Below are 15580 nucleotides of genomic sequence, written 5' to 3'. Positions count from 1 at the left end.
CCAGTCAGAGGAGGGCTTCCAGTAAGCTTCCCCTGTCGTTTCACATGTCCATTTACCACAAAAGTAATCTGATGCCCCTCCACATTCTTGTTGAAGCCTTTTGCTCCGACCCTGACCAGGGCAAACATAAAATTGTGCAGCTCTAAGATTAGCTCGGTAGAACTGCCCCGAACATCCATACGAGTTCCCTATCCCGCCCGGGACACACCGCTGTTCAGAGGGTGGGTTGCTAAGATCAGTATGATCGGGGAGGTCCCAATTGGGGGATCCTGCCGCTAACTTACAGATGTCAGGTGTGAGATCAGGCCACCAAGTCCAGAGGGGATGGACTGCAGTGGTTGCCCATACAATGTTTCCCTCCTCATTAAGCACTTCCCAAGACTGTTGAATTGGGGCTTGAGGGTTGTGGTTCCCTAGGCTCAGGGTGGCACCTGCGGCGCAAACGAAGCTTAAGAGGATTGTCAGTGGCTGCCACTGTCCAATTGTCTTCGTAGTTTTCTTCATCTTGACTGGCGGCCCTCTTGACGTGGGAGGCGTGGATCCAGGAGGCAATCCCGTCAACTTTTACCGCAGTAGGGGTTGTCAGTAACACCAAATAAGGTCCCTTCCACCGTGGCTCGAGGCTGCCGGTTCGATGCCGTCTGACCAAGACTTTGTCTCCAACTTGGAACCCGTGGGGTACTGCGGTGGTCCCTGGGGTATAGGCTGCCTTCAGTTGGTCCCAAATTTGGGTCCTAATCATTTCTAGGGCCTTTAAATGAATAAGCAAAGAGGAGGGTAAGACAGGGTCAGAGTCGGAAACCAATGTTCCACCAGCTTCCATTAAGGGGGGAGGTCCTCCATACAGAACTTCAAAAGGAGTGAGCCCGAAACGTCCAGGGGTGTTTCGGGCTCGGAAGAGCGCAAGAGGAAGGAGAGCCACCCAGTCTTTCCCGCCGGTCTCAATGGCTAATTTAGTCAAGGTCTCTTTTAAGGTCCTATTCATCCTCTCTACCTGTCCTGAGCTTTGAGGGCGGTAAGCACAGTGTAATTTCCAATCGATGCCCAACTGAGTGGCCAAGCCCTGACTTACCTGGGCAACAAAGGCTGGTCCATTGTCGGACCCGATTACCTTAGGGATTCCAAATCTTGGCAGGATTTCTTCAAGGATCTTCTTGGCCACAATCTGGGCAGTCTCAGTTTTAGTGGGAAACGCCTCAACCCATCCTGAAAAGGTGTCTACAAATACTAACAGATACTTGTTACCATACATTCCAGGTTTAACTTCAGTAAAATCTACCTCCCAATACACTCCAGGACGGTCTCCCCGTTGTCTCTTTCCAGGTTCTTTGTAGGCTCTAGTCGCATTAGTGAATGCACATGGTTTGCAGGAGTCTATAATCTTTTGAGCCACTGACTTCAGGTTGGGGACTTGGTATCGGGAATTTTTAATTAGTCTCATCATTTTTTCAACTCCCAGGTGGGTGAATTGGTGTAGTCCTTTCACAAATTTTATTCCTTCTTCGGGAGTCAATTCTATTTTCCCTTCAAAAAAGTATGGGAGGGGATCACTGGTCCACAATATGTTATATTTTATGTTATGTTATACCTTTCATCCTCAGGGCTTTTGGGCGGATCACCTTTTTCAGTTAAGATCATGGCCCCTTGAGCAACTTGTTTTGCCACTGAGTCTGCCATTCGGTTGCCCTTGGCCACCAAGTCTTCTCCTCTTTGGTGGCCGGGGCAGTGGATGATGGCTACCTTCTTAGGTGCATGTATGGTTTCCAACAGGGCCAGAATTTCTTCTTTGTTTTTAATGTCTTTACCAGCCGAAGTCAATAGCCCTCGCTGCCTGTAGATGGCCCCATGGATGTGTGCGGTAGCAAAAGCATAGAGGCTGTCAGTGTAGATGTTAACGATCTTACCTTTAGCCTCTCGGAGGGCTTGTATAGCGCTATAAGTTCAGCCTTTTGTGCCGATGTTCCTTCAGGCAAAGCGCTTGCCCAAATTACCTTTTTCCCGTCCACCACCGCAGCTCCAGCCTTTCGCTTCCCCTCTATCAGGAAACTGCTGCCGTCCGTATAACAACTGGGAGCTCCAGGCCAGGGTTGGTCAGTCAGGTCCCTTCTGGTCCCAGTTTCTTCAGCGAGGATGTCTGTACATTGATGTACTGGGACGGAATCATTTGTTAGAGGGAGAAGGGTAGCTGGGTTGAGGATGGCAGGGGGCGCAAAGGTTACACGCTCATTTAGCAGCAGGCTCTGATAGTGTGTCATTCGGGCATTTGTCATCCATCTGTCAGGTGGCTGCCGCACGATACTTTCCAGGGCATGAGGGGCTACAACAGTTACCTGCTGTCCCATTGTCAATTTGTCAGCATCTTTGATCAGCAGGGCTACTGCCGCAATTGCTTTCAGACATGTGGGCCATCCACTAGCAACGGGATCTAATTTTTTTGACAGATAGGCAACAGGTCTCTTCCAGGGTCCCAGTGCTTGTGTCAACACTCCCCTGGCTACACCCGCTCTCTCGTCCACATATAGGACGAAAGGCTTAGTCAAGTCTGGTAATGCTAGCGCGGGGGCAGTCATTAGAGACGACTTGATAGCCTCAAAAGCTCTTTGGTGCTCTTCTTTCCACTCAAAAGGAACCCCTTCCTTAGTCAAAGGATATAGAGGTGCCACTAGGGTTGCAAAGCCTGGAATCCAGAGTCTACAAAAGCCAGCAGTCCCCAGAAACTCACGTACTTGCCGTGGGGTGGTTGGCGATGGGATCATCATAACAGTCTTCTTCCGGGCTTCTGTGAGCCATCTTTTACCCCCTCGGAGGGTATACCCCAGGTAGGTTACCTCAGTTTGACAGATTTGTGCCTTTTTAGCCGAAACTCGATACCCCAAGTCACTCAGTTCTGTGAGGAGCCTCTCAGTTCCCTGGTGACACAGCTCCTTCGAGGCCGCCACGACCAAGAGATCATCCACATACTGTAGTAGGGTAAGCTGAGGGTTTCGAGCGCGAAAAGGCGTGAGATCCCGATGGAGGGCCTCGTCAAACAGGGTGGGGGAATTTTTGAACCCCTGTGGTAGCCTAGTCCAGGTTAGTTGACCAGTCTGTCTGCCCTCTGGGTCCCTCCATTCAAAGGCAAACAGGAGCTGACTCTTAGGGTGCAAGCGCAGGCAAAAGAAGGCATCTTTTAAGTCCAGGACTGTATACCATGTTCTCTCAGGTGGGAGAGAGCTTAATAAATTGTACGGGTTCGGGACTGTGGGGTGAATGTCCAGGACCCTTTTGTTAACTTCCCGGAGGTCTTGCACCGGGTGATAGTCATTGGTCCCTGGTTTTCGAACCGGCAGAAGTGGTGTATTCCAGGGGGACTGACAAGCCACTAAAACTCCTTGGTCTAGCAACCTCTGGATATGAGGCCGGATGCCCTCCCTAGCTTCCTTGCTCATGGGGTATTGTCTTACCGAGATGGGGGTGGCATCAGCTTTAAGTTCTACCACAACCGGAGGCACTTGTTTAGCCAACCCCATTCCTGCTTGTTCTGCCCAGACATTGGGGAACGCAGTTAGCCAGCCTGAAGAGACTGCATTTTTGGGTTGCTCTTCATGCAACCGGTACTCTTCCTCTGTGTTGAGGACAAGACAGGCAACGGGGGCTTTTCCCCAGCTTACTTGTGGGCCTTCTGAAGTAAATTGGACTTGAGCCTTTAGCTTGGTTAGCAGATCGCGCCCCAAGAGGGGAGCAGGACACTCAGGTATCACCAGGAAGGAATGGGTCACTATGTTCTTGTTTATCTGTAGGGCTCGTTCGGTCGTCCAGGGGTAAAATTTACTACCAGTGGCTCCAACCACCATGGTCTTTTTAGAGCCTAGCTTGCCTAGGGGGCTAGTGAGTACTGAATGCTCTGCTCCGGTGTCTATCAGGAAGTTGACGGGGGTCCCCTCCACGGACAAAGTTACCCTAGGCTCAGGGAGGGGGTCTGAGCCCCGACTTCCCTAATCATCTTCTAGGGTCAGGACCTTGAATCGCTCCCAGTTTTTAGGGCAGTCTCTAGCCCAGTGTCCTTTCTCTTTGCAATAGGCGCATTGGTCTTTTTCCAGTGGTATCTTTCTGCCACCTGGCGGTTTCACTGCCCTGTTGCCCAGGAGCCCTGTTTTACCTTTTCCTGACTGTCTATCATTTACAACTGCGGCCAAAATTTTACTCAAATTTCTCTCCTGACGGCGATCCCGTCTATTTTCCCTCTCCTCCATTTCTTTCTTCTCTCTCTCCTGCCTCTCTTCTTCTGTTTCCCTCTTATGATAGACTTTCTCTGCTTCTTTTACTAAATCTTGGAGCGTATGATCTTGGAGCCCCTCCAGCCTTTGCAGCTTTTTCTTAATGTCAGGAGCGGACTGACCAATGAAGGCCATGGCTACAGCGGCTTTCTGCCCCTCTGACGAAGGGTCAAAAGGGGTGTACCTCCTATATGCCTCCATGAGACGCTCAAGGAAGACTGAGGGTGGTTCAGTCTGCCCCTGCAAGACCTCTCTTACCTTAGCCAAATTGGTGGGCCGTCTAGCGACTCCTCTGAGACCTGCCACTAGAGTCCGGTGATAGACAAGGAGGCGTCCCCTACCTTCCGCAGTGTTGTAGTCCCAGTTGGGGCGGTTCAAGGGGAAAGCCTCGTCCACGAGGTTAGGGAGGGCAGTGGGTGTGCCGTCCTCTCCTAGAACATTTTTTCTCGCCTCCATCAGGATTCTTTCTCTTTCTTCTGTGGTGAAAAGAACCTGCAAGAGCTGCTGACAATCATCCCAAGTGGGTTGATGGGAGAACATAAGTGACTCAAGGAGCCCAGTAAGCCCAGAGGGGTTCTCTGAGAAGGGAGGGTGGTTAGTTTTCCAATTATATAAATCAGAAGAGGAAAAAGGCCAGTACTGTAAAGGAATGAGATCATTAGGTCCTGGCGCTGGCCCTCCCACATGTGCTCTAAGTGGCAAGGCAACTGTTGAATCCGGCCCCCCTTCCTCCCCGGGGCTTTGGCCTCGGCGGCTCCGAGTCCCCCCCGCCGGTCCCTGAGCCCCTCTCGCTATTGGTCCTTGTGGTGGGGCGGCTGCAGGTGGCTGCTGGGGCAGGGGGTAAGGGGGAGGTTGGGAGTCCATCCAGAGGAGGTCGTCAATCTCTGGATAAATCTTGGGGGGTGCTGACGGGCCGGACTTTCCGGCTGCATCAGACTGGGCAAACGCGACCGTCAGTTTCGAAGAATTTGGGGTCCAAGGCTTGACCCACGGAGGTGGGAATTGGACGAGATTCTGCCAGGTCACAATGTAGGGGATCTGATCAGGGTGACCCCCTTCCTCCTGAAAAACAATTCGCCTGACGGCGGCGATTAGTGACAAGTCAAAAGCACCTTCTGGTGGCCAGCCCACTCCAAACGTCGGCCACTCGGAGGTGCAAAAGGTCTGCCACGGACCCTTTCTGACCTCCACCGACTGGTTGTGGGCTCTGACCTGCACCTCCTTCCAATGTTCCAGAGTTAGAGAAAGGGGAGTGGACACAGATTGTCCCATTTCTAGAATAATAGTAGACACAACAAGAGCGAACACGAGACTAAGACAAAAAAGAAACCAAAAACGGCGGCGACTTCGCGTCGACCACAAGCAACTCAAAGAATCAGATGGCCTTTCTAAGGCCGGCCAATTGAGACCCTCTGCACGAGGTGGGACTCGAACCCACGGTCTCGCAACAAGGCGCGAGGTGGGACTCGAACCCACGATCTCGCAACAAAACACGAGGTGGGACTCGAACCCACGATCTCGCAACAAGGCATGAGGTAGGACTCGAACCCACGATCTCGCAACCCCAGATGGTCTCTTGGCCTCCAAAGGGGTCCACCAGGCGTCCCTGGTCCTCCCCTGTTCCTCCTGGAACGTCTCCCAGGGCGAACGGACGGTGGACACCTGGACACGTCTATCCTTATCCACCCCGTGTTCCCTCTCGGAGCGCGGTCTCACTGAGCGTCCGCAAAACCGAAACTGCGATCACACCAAACTTAGAAACAGAATACATACACCAGACCAAGACAGAACAAAGAATCTTACCCTTAAATGGGTCTAGGACCTCTGGGTGGTCGCGCTGATCCCGGACGAGCCCCCAAATGAAAGACCCCCGAAGGGAGACCCTCACTCAAGCCTCGGGACAGCCGCGGACCCAAGAAGACACTGAGACCGAACTCAAAATGTAGAGGGCAAGATTTAATAAAGCAACAGCAAGAAAGCACATAGACCAGAGCTCTGGGGTCGAAGCTCATACACCTAGTATGGTGTAGAGGAGAATCGACCTCGAGCCAAATTTTTCACAGGCTTATATAAGAAAAACTCAAGGGGGGAGAGCGGGGCAGGGAAAGTACAAGTTTGCATAACTAAGGGGTTCTGCCAAGGGACAAGGGGTTCTGCCAAGGGAATTCTACGTAACTAAGGGGTCATGTCCTATTATTTGGCAATGTACCCGGTTCATTCTGAGGTTGTTCCAGGAGGCCCTTATCTCAAAAATGTTCTTGGAACAGTCTTTAGTTGGGAGGGTTCGAACTCTAGGGTGAGGAGTTCAGGAATGCATTCTGGGGTGAAGAGTTCAGGAGTGTTCTGGGAACAATCTCTAGATGGGAGGGGTCGGGCTCTGGGGTGAGGAAGAGTTCAGTAATTTTTATCTTTATTCTTCACAAGCAAATATAATGAGGGCGCCAAGTGAGAGCTTGCCCATTCACAAAGGCCCATTGGGAGAGAATGGTGAACTGACCAAGGTAATTTATTTTGCTTTAAGCTGGCTCCATTTAGTGTGCTTCACCCTTAACACTGCAGTGTTATGGTGTTACAGAGTTGGAGAGTTCCAGACTACTGGGAAAGACCACTCAATCAAATCCAATTAGCAGAATTTTATTAAGCTGGCCACCTGACTGCCCCCACCAGACCGTGGCAAGAGACTGAGACCCAGGCTTAAAGCGAATGGGAGGTTTTAAAGGCAAAACCACAACTGGTTCATTTATGAGGAAGTTGTAGCTATGTGAGGAAATGCCTTACCTTGCACACAACCGTAAGCATGTTTACAGAAGCCAGAGCGAGTGAAAGACCCCCGTTTCCGGGGAGACTCTCACTCAAGACCCAGGATGAGCCGACACCCCAATAACTCGTGAGAAACCGTTCTTGATTCAATATTGCATGAGGTTTATTCAGGAATCAGCATGCTAAGGCTGTGCTCGTAACCCACACAGGGGCAGAGGAGATAGACCCCCAGCAGTTGCAGTTGAGGATTTTTAAAGAAGAAACCGCAAAGTGAGGGGAGGATTAGACCACAAGGAATGGGGAAGCTGAGTAAACATCGTAAGAATGGGGATGGTGAATTACAGCTCATCTCTCACGGAAAGGTTACAGGCTATCTTTGGCAAACATTCGGTGGAGGGCCTCATTGAAGAGGGTAGGAGAGTTTTTGAACTCTTGGGGCAAACATGTCCAAGTTAGCTGTCTAGCCTGCCCCGAATCTGGGTCTTTCCACTTGAAAGCAAAGATCACGTGGCTTATGGGATGTAGTTCAAGCAAAAGAATGTGTCCTTCAACTCCAGAACTGTGTACCATTATCTGTCAGTGGGGAGAGAACTGAGCAGGTTGTAAGGGTTAGGGACAGTAGGATGAATTATCTTGTACTCTTTTGTTAACTTCTCTTAGGTCTTGCACTGGTCGATAATCATTAGTGCCTGGCTTATTAGCTGGCAGCAATGGAGTGTTCCAGGGAGACTGGCAGGGGACCAGAACACCCAGTTCCAAGAGTCTTTGAATGTGAGGCCTGATGCCCTCCCGGGCCTCCTTGCTCATGGGGTATTGTCATACCCCGATAGGATTCGCATCAGTTTTTAGTGTCACGATGATGGGAGGCACCCTTTTTGCCTCTCCCATGCCCCCAGTCTCTGCCCAAGCTTGGGGATATCTCTCTAGCCAGGTCCCTTCCAGTACTTTTCTCGATAGGGCTGGAGGCTCATGTAATCTATATTCTTCTTCTAATTTTAGAGCTAAAATGATAGAGGTGGGGGTTTGCCAAGTGACTGTGGTTCCTTCCGAGGAGAAGCTTATTTGGGCTTTTAGTTTTGATAGTCTCTTCCCAGTAATGGCGTGGGGCATTGAGGGATGACGAGGGAGGAATGGGTTACCTGGCTTCTTCCTAGATCAACCCTCCTGTGATGGTTTGTATATCCTTGGACCAGGGATATCCTTGGACCAGGTGTGGCCTTGTTGGAATAGGTGTGACCTGGTTGGAATGGGTGTGTCACTGTGGGTGTGGGTATAAGATCCCCACCCTAGTTGTCTGGAAGTCAGTCTTCCACTAGCAGCCTTTGGATGAAGACATAGAACTCTCAGCTCCTCCTGTGCCATGCCTGCCTGGATACTGCCATGCTCTCACCTTGATGATAATGGATTGGACCTCTGAACCTGTAAGCCAGCCCCAATTAAATGTTGTTTTTTATAAGACTTGCCTTGGTCATGGTGTCTGTTCACAGCAGTAAAACCCTGACTAATACACCTCCTATCAGTGGTCCAAGAATATGGCTTCTAACCAACAGCCCCAATCACTATGGATTTCTCATTTCTTAATTTTCCCAGTGGCTTTTTCAGGGCCGAAAAATCTGCTCCAGTATCAACAAGGAAATCCGTAGGGGTCCCCTCCACAGTTAGGGCTACCCTAGGCTCGGGGAGGGGGGTTCAAGCATCTCCCCTAATCATCATCTTCTAGGGTGAGAATCTTGGGCAGTCTGGTGTCTGTCCTTTTTTGGGGGCAGTCTCTTGCCCAGTGTCCCTTTTCTTTACAGTATGCACATTGATCCTTATCTAGAGGTGGTCGTGAGGGTCCTTCAGGATTCCGAGGTCTTCTTGACCCTGTGTTGTCTAGGTTCCCTGTCTATTTCCTCCTCCTTTTCTATAAACTTCCTTATTGCCTGCAAATGCAGCCAAAATCCTAGTTAAATTTCTTTCCTGCCTTCTATCTCGTCTATCTTCTCTTGCCTCAGCCTCCTTCTTCTCTCTTTCTCTTTTTTCTTCCTCAGTCTCTCTCTTATGGTACACTTTCTCTGCTTCCTTAACCAGGTCTTGCAAAGACAACGTTTGCAGACCTTCTAGGAGTTGTAGCCTTCTCCTAAAGTCAAAAGCAGACTGCCCAATAAAGGCCCTGGCAACTGCCGCCTGTTGGCCCTCTGATGTAGGATCAAAGGGGGTATAGCACCTATATGTTTCTAAAAGGCACTCTAAAAACACAGCTGGAGTTGTATCGGTTGTCCATTGATCCCTCCAGCAGAATTCTTTCCTTTTCCTCAGTGGTTAAAAAGGACCTGTAAAACCTGCTGACAATCGTCCCAAGTGGGCTTATGAGAGAACATGAGAGATTCCATTAGATTAGTCAGGCTAGAGGGGTTTTCAGAGAAAGGGGTGTGGTTTGACTTCCAATTATAGAGATCAGAGGAGGAAAAGAGCCAATATTGAAGGGGCTGCAGTTGTCCAAGGTCCAATGGTGGGGGGCTGTAATTATGTAGAGGCAACACAGTAGTTGAATCTAGTCCCTCTGGGCTCTGGGCTCATCAGCTTCTGGTTCCGGCAGCTGGTCCCTCTGCTGCTCCTCCAATGGCACCCTGTTGAGGGATCTGAGGGGGTGTCAGTGGGATATATGGGGTAGTGTGTTAAGCCATTCTGGAGGTTCCTCGATCTCTGGATAGGAGAGAGCTGAGGGTTGCGGTTTGGGCTCCGCAGTTTTTTTGCTTTAGTTTTTTCTTCTGAGTCATGGAGAGCTAGGACTCGGGAGCCTGGCTTATTCTTCTGAATCCAAGATTTCAACCAGGACGGGGGGGGGGGGGCAGGGTGGGTGGTCCTGTGCCAGATTTTCCCAGACAAAAATGTAGGGTGCTTGGTCGGGATGAGACCCAGGTCTTTTCTGCAAAACAATATCTTTAACAGCAGAAATTACACTTAAATCAAGTGTGCCCTCTGAAGGCCAACCAATATTAAAAGTTGGCCATTCCAAATAGCAGAAAGTTGTTCAGAGGGTCCCTCTTGACATCTACAGATAGATTGTGAGTCCTAGTCTTAATTTCAGTCCAGTGGTCAAGAGTCAGTCCAAGGGGTCTGTCCCATCGTCCAAGTCACATACAGGGAGACGAACAAAACACACTAAAAGACTATGAAGGCCCAAACCAGGACCCACCTCCTGCAGGACTTCCAACACCAAGAAACAGATGGCCGAGTGGGCACAAAATCTCTCCTCTCCAGGAGGGATTCAGGTTCCAACGTGGCACCCAGATGGGAAATCTCCAGGCATCCCTGGAACTCCCTTAGACCTCCTGGGATGTCTCCCAGGGTGGCAGCCAGTTATTCCCTGACACATCTGTCAATAACTCTTCCTTCCATCCCAGACAAGGAGTTCGTTGCTCTCATGAGTGGGGATGACTGCAAACCAAAACTGAATTCAGACACAGCCAGCAGACAAAGACATAGACAAAGACAGAATCTTACCTCCAAGAGGGATCTCCAAGAAATGGAGTGGCCACAAAATTTTGTAATGAGCCCCCAACTGAAAGACCCCCGTTTCAGGGAGACCCTCACTCAAGTCCCGGGCTCTCGTTCTTGATGCAATATCGCAAATCAGCATGCTGAAGCCGAGCTCATAACCCGTACAGGGTCAGAGGAGATCGACTCCCAGCAGTTGCAGTCAACAGTTTTTAAAGAATAAACTGTAAAGTGAGGGGAAGATAGGACCACAAAGAATGGGGAAGTTGAATAAACATCTGTAAGTATGGGGATGGTGAATAACAGCTCATCTCTCATGGAAAGGTTACAGGCTATCTTTGGCAAACATTCTCAGTCCCTTAAAGAATGGGGAAGTTGAGTATACATCGTAAAAATGGGGATGGTGAATTACAGCTCATCTCTCACACTGAGGGTGAAAGAATAAAGAACTCCATGCTGGGCTTCGTTTCTAGGGATCTAAGAAACACATTGAGTTGGGGTCTTACACATGCACGCAAACACACACACACACACACACACACACACACACACAGAGTAAATAACAATAACATTTTAAATATTTTATAAGACTGATGCACCTTTTAATTTTTTTTTATGGAAAAGCCTGAGATGCTGTAAGAGCATTGAATCAGTGATTCTGATGGGAGCTCAGAGGTCTAGAATGCTGAGAGACTTGTGGACAGTAACTGCTGTACTCAGAAAATTTCATGTGGAAATGAAGACTGTATTGGAAATTAGAGTAGAGGTCACTCATGTTAGATCCTGTTGGGTTTTTTTTATTTTTATTTTATGTTTTTACATATCCTGAGACTTTGAGAGTAAATTTTAAAGTAATGGACTCATTTATTTGGTGGCAGCAATTTCAAGAAATTAATACATTTGGCCGATAACAGGGCTATTGATGGAGGCTTTTAGCCAGGTTTAAAGTGAAAATTGGTAGAAAGGCCTAGGAAACTTGCAGGCTTCTCCCAAAGGTCCTTATAAAGCAGGAAGTTGTGGTTTCTGAAGATACCAAAGCCATTTAAAAGGAACTGTTCATTTGCATTGAGACAATAAGACATCTGTAAGAACTGACCAGACCCCATCCATCACAGGTTCGAGGGTAGGACATGAGAAACTTACTGAAAGACATTTCTGGAGAAGGAAAGAGCCTCTGAGACACTCTGCCGGCAAAGGAAAGCCCAGGAAAATGTTTTCCTAGTATTCGTCTTACTGAGTCCAGATGCCTACCCACTTAAAAGGCTGATGCAGCTGTCATCCAAGAGGGCCCACCTTGAGGTGGTGGTCATGATACCACTTTTACAAGCACACAGTGTGCAAGAATTACAGGCTCGTGGAGGCTTCCCCCAGATGTCAACCTGCGAGATGAAGCAAGGGTGAGAAGGTCTTAGTGTGCAGAGGCATCCTTACAGAGGACGAGAATAAAGCCCTGAGGGAAAGCCCCAAGCTGCAGCGGAGACCCCAGCCTGTTAGACGTGCCAGCAACCTGGAATGTCTGCTAAGGAAGACTTCAAGCAGCCACTGGTGCCAGCCCAGGTAGGAAGCCACATGGATTACAAATGAAAAGACAGCAGAGGGAAGGCTGCCCGAGCTCTTGGGAGCTCATATCATGCCACCCACCTTGGACACGATAGAACTTTCATCCTTTCTAGGTTTGGGTATTGCTTTTGTCTAATTGTTCCTTGCTTTCCTCCTGTTTTTCCATTTTTAAAATGGAATTTAAGTCCATACAATGCCAGGGCTCACAGCTAAGGGATGCCTTGACTCTCTGGAGAGACGTTTGGGCAATGTTGGAAATATTAAGACTATGGGTATTCACGAAGGTGGACTAGGAGCATTCTGCATGATGAGATGGACATTAGCTGGTGGTCGGGGCAAAATGTCATAGTCTGAATATGGAATCTCCTCTATGCACTCATAGGTTCACCATTTGTTTCCCAGCTGGTAGGAATATTTTGGAAGGTAGTAGAAGCCTGAAGAGATGGGACCTACGTGAAGGAAGTCGGTGACTGGAGTTATTTCCATGTTGTACCTGGTGTCCAAACCCTCTTTGTGTTGTGTTGTGGCTACCCTGGGGTGAACAACCTCCTCACAGGCTCTCACCGCCATGTTTCATGATGTTTGACTCACATCAGGTCTAGGAAAAGTCTTTGAGACTAAGAAATAGAAAATGCCCCGCTTTTGTATATTGTTTCTGTCAGCTTCTTTTGTTCCAACCAGGAGGAGGAAAGTGTCCTTGTGTATTAGTTACTCCTTGCTGTGACCAAATACCCGGCAAGGGCAAATTAAAGCAGGAATGTGGGGCATTGGGCATAAAATAAAGGGAGTGGGAGAAAACTCGAGTCCCGCCAGAGTTCTGGTGCTCTGTGCGGGCAGATGAGGGAGGACTGCGGCACCCTGGGTGGGTGTCTGGCTGTGGGAAGCCACGGAACCCAGCCCGCCAGGGGTTAGATAAGGGGCAGTCCGAGGTCTCTGAGCCTCACTGAGGCCAGAGATAACAGGTTCTCATTATCAGGCATTTCACGCTGGATACCATGGAAGAGCTGAGAACAAATGGGGACCCCAGGGGCGGCTCGGCCATCCCCAGGGCCGAAGAAGGAGAGGGCAGGGGGAGAGGGGGCACTGGGTGGTTCCCACGTGGGTGAGAGTCCTTGATCCTATCCATGCCTGGAGTGCAGGAAGGCCTTCCAGCGGAAGGTTAAACACGGCTCTTTAGGGGAAAGCCTATCCCATCATTCAAGTGCGGCGGGCCTTGATGCACAGAGACAGTCTGTGGTTTTAGAGCTTTACTGTAGAAAGACAGAGGGAAAGAGAAGGCAGAAAGAGAGAGGCCAGCCATGGCCACGTGGAGAGAGGGGGAAGGGAGGGAGAGAAGGAGGCCTAGAGATGAGAGTAAGAAAGAACTTAATCTTCACCATCAGGGTATAACTGGGGCCACCTGGCTCCACAGAGAGGAGAAGATAGACGAGATAGAAGGCAGGAAAGAAATTTAACTAGGATTTTGGCTGCATTCGTAGGCGATAAGGAAGTTTATAGAAAAGGAGGAGGAAATAGACAGGGAACCTGGGCAACACAGGGTCGAGAAGACCTCGGAATCCTGAAGGACCCTCACGACCACCTCTAGATAAGGATCAATGTGCATACTGTAAAGAAAAGGGACACTGGGCTCCACAGGTAAGGAAATCCTGTAATAGACACTGTTTAAACATCCAGTTAGAAATCTTTTGGATTTATTGTTGAAGAAATCTAGACAACAGGTATAGTGAGAAATAATGTCCATGAAAAGGTTAGGCTCAGGCATTGTGGCGCATACCTTTAATCCCAGGAAAAAAGGCAAGCAGATTTCTGAGTTCAAGGCCAACCTGGGACAAAGTTCTAGGTGAAGAAAAGCTTAGGTCCAGGCCTGGGGGTACATGCCTTTTATCTCAGCACTCAGGAGACAGAGCCATGCAGATCTCTGAGTTCAAGGTCTGTCTACAAAGAAAGTTCTAGGACAGCCAAGCTTAGGAAGCGAAGGAGTTGGAAAACAGAAAGTTGGGGTGATAATATAATAGAACTATGGAGCCATGTTACAGTTCCAGCTCCAGCAAGCAACAGAACTCAGCAGCTTCAGGTCATCCATGGCACTGTCTTTAGCATTTAGGAGCTAAGGTCATAAAATGCTAATTTATGGGATAATCAAAAAGGAGCCCAGGGTAAACGATTCAACTGGTATACAATTACTAAGGAAGTAGCTTGTGTAAAGTAAAAGACTGAACTTTGGTCTGCAAGAGAGAGCCATAGGCATAATTTTTTTCAAAACCTGTTTTAATAAGGGTTCAACTTATTGAACCTCTACTTCTACTTCACCACCTAGCAGAGGTAGTGGAAAAGAAAGGTTATTAGGATATGAGGGAAGTGGGCCTGTTTAGAAATAGTTCTTTGGAAGCAATTTCAGCCTCTGTTGTTCTCAGTCCAGTCCACTAGCAAACACCAAAACCAAATCAGCAGCTGCAGACCAGTCCACTCGGCAGATAACACATGACCCAGCAGTTTCAATCCAGTCCACTCAGCAGACTCCACACACAAATCAGCAAGGGTAGGTCAATCCAGAAAGAACAACAAGGCTCACCAACCCACCCAAGTTGGAGGAAGCAGCAAGAAGCCGTGGGAATCTAACAAGAAGTTCTTTTATGCGTTTCTCTCTGTGATGTCATCACAAGCAAAGCCCAGCAACACAATGTAAGGTGAACCAATGCTTACGTGTCATCAGCCAAGAACAGCAAGGCATTGCAAAGTGAACCAGTGTTCTAGCTCCCACTGTCTGTGGGGCCATATTTATATTCTTTCTAAATATCACATGTCCTTCTACGTGTCTGCTATTGCAAAAAACGTCCTTTCACCTGTGTCTGCTTCAGCAAAACATTCTTTCGCCTGTATGCCCCAGGAAAACATCATTTGACATAACTTACTTGCCAAAGAAACGAGAAGTTTTCACTTCATATCCCCCTTTCTGTTTAAGAATTGTCCTTTTCTCTAACTTTAATGATCTACACACAATAGAATTGTAACAATTATAAATAATTCTTAGAACCATCACATTTTAAATAGATGGCTGATGTACAATATAGTCAAACAATATTTTAACAAAACCTTGAATTTCTGTCAATATACAATAATTCAACAAAAAACTTAAATTTCTGTTAGTATACAATAATTCAAACAAAACAACATTAAATTTTTATCAATTCCTGAACATAACCAATAACAACCTTCCACCCTATATGATAATAACAATAGATCAAACGATCAACTTTAGGAACTGGTGTAGGCAAAAATATTTTGCAACCTCTTCTAATAAGCATTTAACCTCTCATCTTACCCACCACAGACCAGAGGCAGTGAAAGAGAAAAATTATTAGGATATGGGGAAAGTGGACCTGTTTAGCAATAATTCTTTGGGGGCAAGCTTGATCTTCTTTGGGAGCAGTTGAGTCCCATAGCAAACATGAAATATGGTCAGCAGCTGAGACTAGTCCTCTAGGTAGGCAGGCACCACACAAGAACCAGCAGCCACAGACCAG

Source organism: Mus musculus, chromosome 18, assembly GCF_000001635.26.
Source record: "Mus musculus strain C57BL/6J chromosome 18, GRCm38.p6 C57BL/6J".
Lineage (NCBI taxonomy): Eukaryota > Metazoa > Chordata > Mammalia > Rodentia > Muridae > Mus > Mus musculus.
Note: the sequence above shows the minus strand (reverse complement) of the source record.